Here is a 7474-nt window from a genome sequence, read left to right as displayed (position 1 = left end):
AGTAAGCCTAAGTTGCACATTATTTTCAGATACAGATTTGCTGAGTTCACCTTCAGTACTTCTATCCAAGACAGGACAGAGCCATCAGGAAAAAAACAAACCAGAACAAAATAAATTTTAAATACTGGAGGCAAGAGGAATCAGACTTGAAGAGAGAGGGAAAGAGACAGAAGTACATATGGAAGGTGGCTAGAGAAAAGATGTTTTACCTTGTGTCCCCACAACTCAAAAAAATTGAGTAATTCCCCTTCAAAAAACCACCATGAGTTCATTAAGAAGGTGTAGGATCTTGTTTTGCCCTGTGATTTCTGGCTTCCCCTTACGTGCTTGACAGCTAATGTCAGGGCTCTCCCAAGGGCACAGACTTCAGGGGTTGTACCCATTCCCCCTCCCACCTCCTGCTGCCGGGAAGAGGTCTGGAAGGACTGGAGCGGGAAGATGTCTGCCAGGCTTTCCGTTTGCTGGCACACACCTGGGGTTGCTTCGAAACCCACCTTCAGCCATGCTCCTCTCCCTTTCCCTTTCCAGCTGGCAGCTCTAGCAATGAAACCTCCTCATTTCACTGGGAGCATGCAAGCATTTAATGGGAGCCTCCTGAAGCAAATGTTTTGCACTTCCTCGGTGCTTGCCTCTGAGCTTGCTCCTGGGTATTTACAGAGGTTGACATATCTTGGCGTTTGCAGAGAAACCTGGCAGGATAGCCTGTTGCAGTGAATTTCAAGGTCATTTTAAGAAACTATGGCCTGTGCTTAGAAAGGCTTGAACCCTGGGCGCAGAGGAGTCTGTAATTAGTAGCCCCAGGGGCTGTGGACCAGAGTTGGCGGGGGAGGCTAATTGCAGACTGACTGGCTCCTTGGCCTTCAGCAGCTCCCGTGAAGCAGGGAAGCAGTGTGCTCAGCCAAGCACCAAGTGTGTCCTAGGGAAAGGTAATTCCTTCCCAGCCTGCCTGGACCCATCCCTATAAACAATGAGAGCTGCACAGAGAGAGCAGTGCGGCAAATTTCACACACAAAAAAAGTCTCTGAGAGCTGGAAACACGCGCCAGGCACGCAGAAAGGCTCCTCGAGAGACAACACACCGTCACGTGCCTGTACCTGAAAGAGCCTGCGAATCCTTGCTCTGCCCTCGGTGAGCTTGGGGAATCAGGTCCTACCTTCCTCCATTTGTGCACCCTGGTGAAATGCTGTCCCTGACACCCTGGTGTGCAGTGTCCTCCTCTCATGTGTGGGTGAGCACTCTGCCCCACACCTGGATGAAGCCCTATCTACCAGCATCATGCTTAACCCCTCTGCCACCTCTCCATGTCCTCAGTGGAGACATCCTCCCCCTTCCTCTCCACATACTTTTAACTCGGTTCATTTCAAACGCTTCATTAGCATGACAAGCTAAACAAGTTTTGACAAAGGGGAAGGGAGGCAGATCCCCTGGAGACTCAGTCTGAGGCTGAAAACGTGCCTCCAGCCTTTGTCTCCCGTGGGCTTTTGCTGTGCATCAGAGCAGCCGTCCTGCCCATCAGGCGCATGTGCCACGTCTCTCCGCTCCTTCACCAGGCTAAACTGCCGGCATGGGACTCTGTTGCACAGCAGCACCCATGCTGGATTTAGCACCCGTTTTGGGGGAAGGCTTTAAAAGGAAGCATCGGTGGGGCTTGGGCGAGGCTGCTGGGAGGAGAAGCTGTGCAGTGCTGGAGTGCAACTGCTACAAGGAGCTCACCCTGGGGAGCAGTGGTAACCGCGGTGTGGGTGTCAACCAGGAACTGGCTTTTTCTGCCAGAACACCCTGTTTAAGGTCACAGCCCAGTACCTGGTCCCTTGGAGAGCCCTGGAGCCAAGCAGAGTAAGATTGAGAGGCACCTGTGCAGGGCTCAGTGCAGGAGGTGGGATCGGTTCACTGGGTGTGTCATGGAGCTGGCGGTGAGCAGAGAGATGAGTGGGATGCCACAACCAAATATTTGAGGCCAGAAGGACCCAATTTCTGCTGCCTGCCCCTGGGAGTGATGCAGCTGGCACAAAGCAAGTGCAGAGAGTATAACTTCAGTGCTGCTAGGCTCTGTGTTCCCTGCCCCACAAGAAAACACTGCACCAGGGACAGGGCAAGAGGCGAGATTCAGGTGTTGCTGTACTCTTTTATGACCAGTTAGAAATGGCCAGTAGGGGTCACTGATATCTATTTATTTTATTCTAATTTTATACATATAAAAAACATGCATAAGCAGCAGTTGTAATGGGGAAGTGTTGATATGCAATGTATTAAACAAGTATACAGGTTGGGCGCAAGTGCCTCTATGTACATCTGAAATACCACTGTGAGCTGTGCATCCCTTTCTGCTCAAACCCCACGATGGCGTGAAACCTCAGAGCCGTGCCAAGCACCAGGGTACTGCAACAGTGGGTTTCTGTCATTGTTCTCCAGTTCTGCCCTCATCCTCCATCCTGTATTGGCAGACAGATTGAAGAGATTCAGAGATTCAAGCCTCGGGGGCAGGATATTGTATCTGCTTGTCTTTCTGTGCAGTACCCAGCAAAATTATATCCCAAATGCAATGGGTGCCTTTAGGCAGCCCCATCAAACAGCACTTTGGGTTGGCATGGGTCAGTACAGCTCTCTTATTCAGCTGTTGTTGCTGGGGATCCTGACAGCAGAATGTTTCCCTGTGAAAAAACTCCAGGAGTTTTTTGACGGTTGCATCTTCATGTTAAAATTGAGCCCCAACACTCACTCTTGTGTGGCGAGATGGACTGAATTGTACACATGCGTGTTGTTAGCAACTGCTTTACTGATGGGTTGTATTTTTCTCATAGGTGCATGCTCCAGGCATTCTGGCAGGATGTGTTTGGCTGTCCAATTCTGCATCTGCAGACTTGCTTGGCTGTCCCTGGTTGGCTGTGCTTCTCTAATCTTATTGTTCCTGAGATGCTGTTGGTTTTGGGCCCTCTTGTACCAGCATATCCCAGAGTGCAAGCTCTGCTCAAAATATGTCTCAGCTTTTTTGGTTTTGATGGGCTCAGCCCATACATGAAACCTCTTCTGCCTCTGAGGGTTTCCTGGCTGAGGTCTACTGGGGAATCCTCTGTGCAGCTGCAGTCAGAGAAGTAGCAGAGGTAGCGAGTGTTTGCTAAGAGTCCCTTCAGGACTGTGGCATCCAAGCTGGGGGAATGGTATTTCACACAACTCTCACAGGTGACAGCTTCTGAGTCAGCCACCAAAGGGTGGTCTGGCATTTGCCATCTTCCTTGCTTGACCTGGGAGACAACCAAGCCTGCACTGCCTTCTTCTGGTGGGAAGACATTATTTCTGGCATCTACTTCGCTAGCCAAGACTGCAAGCACTTTGAAGGGATTGGTCCCTCCACAGGGTGGCACCTGCCCCTCCGGGGGTTCCTTTTATACAGTTACAGGGGTCTATATAAAGTGCTGCCAGCTGGAAAGTATTTTGAAGAGATTCTTCCCTGCTCTTCACTAAGGGTCATAAATTCAGCTGGTATTTGAGAGAATCTCAAATGTACTTCCAGGACTGTTTGTTGAGGGCTTTACATCCGCCAGAGGCCCCTTAAAATAAAAGGATTATTGGGAGTCAAGTGTTAGATTACCTGGTGTTTGTTAATTGAACTACAGAGGCTTTAGCGAGCAACTGGCTCTAGCAGGGAGCAGCACTTTGGTATTAATGGTGTTATATAAATGAATATAATGTAACCTAACGTCATGCTTCTGCATCAGGTCACATCTCTGGGCTCATGGCAGTGGTGAGTCCAGCTCACAAGCATACTGGATACAGGAAAAGGCAGGGTGGATGTGTGTGGAAAGGGAGAGGGACTGGGAATTAAGGTCTTTGAGATCTGAGGGAAGAGTGGGTTTTGGTGCTCAGAACAGGTGACTGGTGTTCATGCATCCTGAGTTCAGTTCCTGTCTCCCTTTGACTGTCTGACCTTGAGATCAGATTTGAACAAGAGTTGAGTTTAATGGAAGCAGTAAATGCTGATATCTGAAAATCAAATTTCCTCCCTCCTTTGGGGCTTATTTCACCTAGACTTGCAAAAAGCATGAAGATTCTACACTGACAGGTCACCAAAAGAAAGCAAGAACTCTAATCATTGCTGCCATCAGTGCACACCCACGGAAACCTGAACAGACCACAACTGTGCAAGCTCCAAGGCACCAGGGCCTGGTGGAAATGAGAAACCTCATCTGCTATGAAAATTTCATCAGCTGACTCTGTGGAAGCAAGAATCTGGAAGTGCAGAGCAGATGGGCAGCCTGGATTCTTGGAGCCATTGTCCTTCTGCTTGTTATCTGACTCCAGCACAGGGAGGATTTGGAGAATTTATGGGGGCACAAGTACCAAAGGCTTTCTTGAAATATCCCTGGCTGATGCGTGGCATGGTGCAGACAGCACTTGTTGGGTGCGCAGCAGACGTTTTTGCACAATATTCCCAAGGTCGCAGAAGTGGGGTCCTGCTGAGCACCTGTCTTTTATTGTGTAAGAGAGGGGACCATTTGGGCAGAGTTTGCAGAGCTGTGAGCCTGCTATTACCTGGATGCTTCATAAATGTAGTACAGCAAGGAACATCATCCAAATGCTATCAGGACTTTTCTCGACTATGTAAATTTCCTCTGGACTAGGCTTCATTATTTATCATGTGAATAATCAACTCAGAAGTTTGTGAAGGAAACTATAATAGCGAAGGGGAGCAGAGGGTAAGTCTATGCACCAGACATGAGAGGCAATGGACAAAGTACTCATGTGAGTGCAGAGTGGAATAAAGGGGCAATTTGGCTCCTTTAAGAAGCTGGAAGTTGTCCTTGGGGTTTTTAGGTGGATTTTTCCATTTGCTACTCTTCCCCTCTCCTTCTCCACCTGGCCCCATGGATGGGGTTGTACTTTCCTAGCGACAGGCTGTGATATGCCCCAGCCTGTCAGGATGTTTCTCAGAAACTCAGGTACATAACAAGGGGAAGGAGCTGATCCCGGACATTGGCCCCCAGTGAATTATCCTGGTTGGCAAAGACCTGAAGAAGGCAGTTACTGTGAGCCCATCCCGGGGTCCTGAGCACACTTAGAGGTTCTAATTGCCATGACCAGTCTGTACTATTTATTTTCTGTCCTCTTCATCAACCCATGGGTTGAGCTGCCTCTTTTCAAGGTCTGCTCTCAACTGTGTAACCTCGGAGGTAGCCTGCGAGGTGACCAAGGGCTGTAGCTTGGCTGTTCTGATGGAGCCTCCAGAAGCAAATGCATGGGCAGGAGCAGGGGTGGGTTCCACATCCTTGCCCAGCCAGCCGAGAGGCCTCTGCCAGAGCCATGCAGTGAAAGGCAGCTAACAGCCTGCTGACTCACCCTGTGTCCAGAGAAAGGCCATGAAGTTGGTGAAGGCTTTAGAGTGGAAGCTGTATAAGGTTCAGACTGGATATTAGAAGGTTCAGATTGGATTAGAAAAAATTATTCACAGAAAGGTTTGTCAGGCATTGGAACAGGCTGCCCAGGGAAGTTGTGGAGTAACCATCCCTGGAGGGGTTTAAAAGGCGTTTAGACGAGGTTCTTAGGGACATGGTATAGTGCTAGAGTTAGGTTAAGGTTGGACTTGATGATCCTGAGGGTCTCTTCCAACAAAAATGATTCTATGATTCTAGGAGCGGCTAACGTCACTTGGTTTGTTTAGCCTGGAGGAGACAGAGGGGAGACTGCATAGCAGCTACAGCTTCCTCACAAGGGCAGGAAGAAGGGTAGGTGCCAAACCCTTCTCTTTGGCAACCAATGACAGATCTCGAGGGAATGTCAGGAAGATGTGCCAGGGGAGGTTTAGGTTGGACATTAGGAAAAGGTTCTTCACCCAGAAGGTGCTGGAGCACTGGAACAGGCTCCCAGGGAGGTGTCACAGCCCCAAGCCTGACAGTGTTCAAGAAGAGACTGGAGAACACTTTCAGACACATAGTGTGAACTGTGGGGTTGTCCTGTGCAGGGACAGGAGTTGGACTCGATGATCATTGTGCTGTGCCCTCGGTGGCACTTTTTGAGCTGGCTTGTCTCCTCAGGGAGATTTATTGAACACGAGCGTCCACACAAAGCCTCATAGACTGACCGCATCTCCACCGGCAGAGCCTCGGGGGAACCCCCTGTTCCCGGGGAGCACGGGGGGAGGCCTCGCCATGGGGCCTGTCAAGGAAGTACCCGAAACAGGTCGGCAAGGTTTTCCCAGATAAACGCGGACCTGCCCGAAGCTGCCACCCATCCCTTGCTACCACGGCCCCGAAACCCACCAGACCGCAGGCGTTAACCGCGCCCGGTCGGCAGCGCCGCCGGAGAAGCACCACCCGCTTCGACCCCTCCTGTCCTCATCCCCCACTTCCCGACGACACTCGGGTTCGCTCGTCCTGACCCCCCCCCGCGCAGTCCCGTTGGTCTCGTCCAGTTGCCCCTGTCCCCAACGGCTCGCCCCGCCCCGGCCCTCCCCTCGCGTTGCCGCGGTGACCGGGAGACGCGTCGTGCGCCCGCCATGCGTCTGGCCCCGCCCCCTCCCGTGCTGCCCGGTGACGTAGCGGCGCTGCGGCGTGGGGATTCCGCCGGATTACCCGGCGTGCCCCGCGGCAAAATGGCGGCCTGAAGCGAGAGCGTGGGGCCGGGCCGAGCGGGGGCAAAGTTTGGGGCGGGCCCAAGGCGGGGCCGAACCGGGGCAGAACCGGCCGCAAAGTCACTGGGACCCCGGGTGGAGCCGAGCCCGACCGGGTCAGAGCCGGGCTGGGGCCCCGGGGGTGGGGAGCGGGGAACGCGATCGACTGGGGACTGAGCCCGGGCCCGGGCGGGGCCCCCTGCGCTCCCGGGCCTTCCTGGGCGGGCTTCGAGCGGAGGGTTTCCCTGTCCCCCTGTGTGGCCCAAGGCCGAAACGTGTCGCGTCCCCGGAGGACAGCGGGTCCGGGCGAGTCGCACCGTGGGCAGGGGGATTCAGCCAGGCGGGGCGGGAGGCTGGGTGCGTGAGCGTGGGGGAACCACAGCCTCGGTCCCGAGGAAGGGGCCGTCCCCGTGCGGGAGGGTGATAATGCCACCGCCTCGGCCATCAAGGCGTTAGGGAGCTCTCCCTCCCTGTGGAGCAGAGTGGGCACGGAAGCAGCAGGCTGAGCTTGGTCCACTCAGGGTGTAGCCTTGTGTGGTGGAGAGGTTGGTGGTGTGGGGGATGAGAAAGCAGGATCTGTGCAGGGAGCGATGCTGGAGTAGGAGCTGCAAAGTGGAACAAGTCTGGGCCGGCATGCGTGTGTTAAAGAACCAGAGTATGACTGACAGAGGCAGAGTTGGAAGGGAGGGAGCAGCACTCCCCTGGTGCCAAACCTGGCCCGGGGAATGGGAAATTCTCTACCAGCCTTGAGACCCTCACTAGTGCAAGAGATGCTTCATACTATAGAATTAGTGAGTGATCCCTGGGACACATGAGGGGACTTTAAAGAAAAAATGGTGAACAATAAATACTGAACTGGCTCTGGGCCTC

General features: G+C 52.8%; 1 protein-coding gene across 5 annotated transcripts in view; it reads left to right on the top strand.

Moving 5' to 3' along the window:
- The first annotated feature begins 6560 nt into the window (after window positions 1–6560).
- TJAP1 (tight junction associated protein 1) overlaps window positions 6561–7474 on the top strand; it is a 41013-nt gene continuing 40099 nt past the window's right edge. For all 5 annotated transcript variants that reach the window (XM_071806144.1, XM_071806146.1, XM_071806147.1 and 2 more), the window contains exon 1: window positions 6561–6720. The gene's annotated coding sequence lies outside the window, so the exon portion shown is untranslated. The remainder of the gene's footprint in view (window positions 6721–7474) is intronic.

The sequence above is a fragment of the Patagioenas fasciata genome, chromosome 3 (genome assembly GCF_037038585.1).
Source record: "Patagioenas fasciata isolate bPatFas1 chromosome 3, bPatFas1.hap1, whole genome shotgun sequence".
Taxonomy (NCBI): Eukaryota; Metazoa; Chordata; class Aves; order Columbiformes; family Columbidae; genus Patagioenas; species Patagioenas fasciata.
This window is presented reverse-complemented; position numbering and strand designations above follow the sequence as displayed.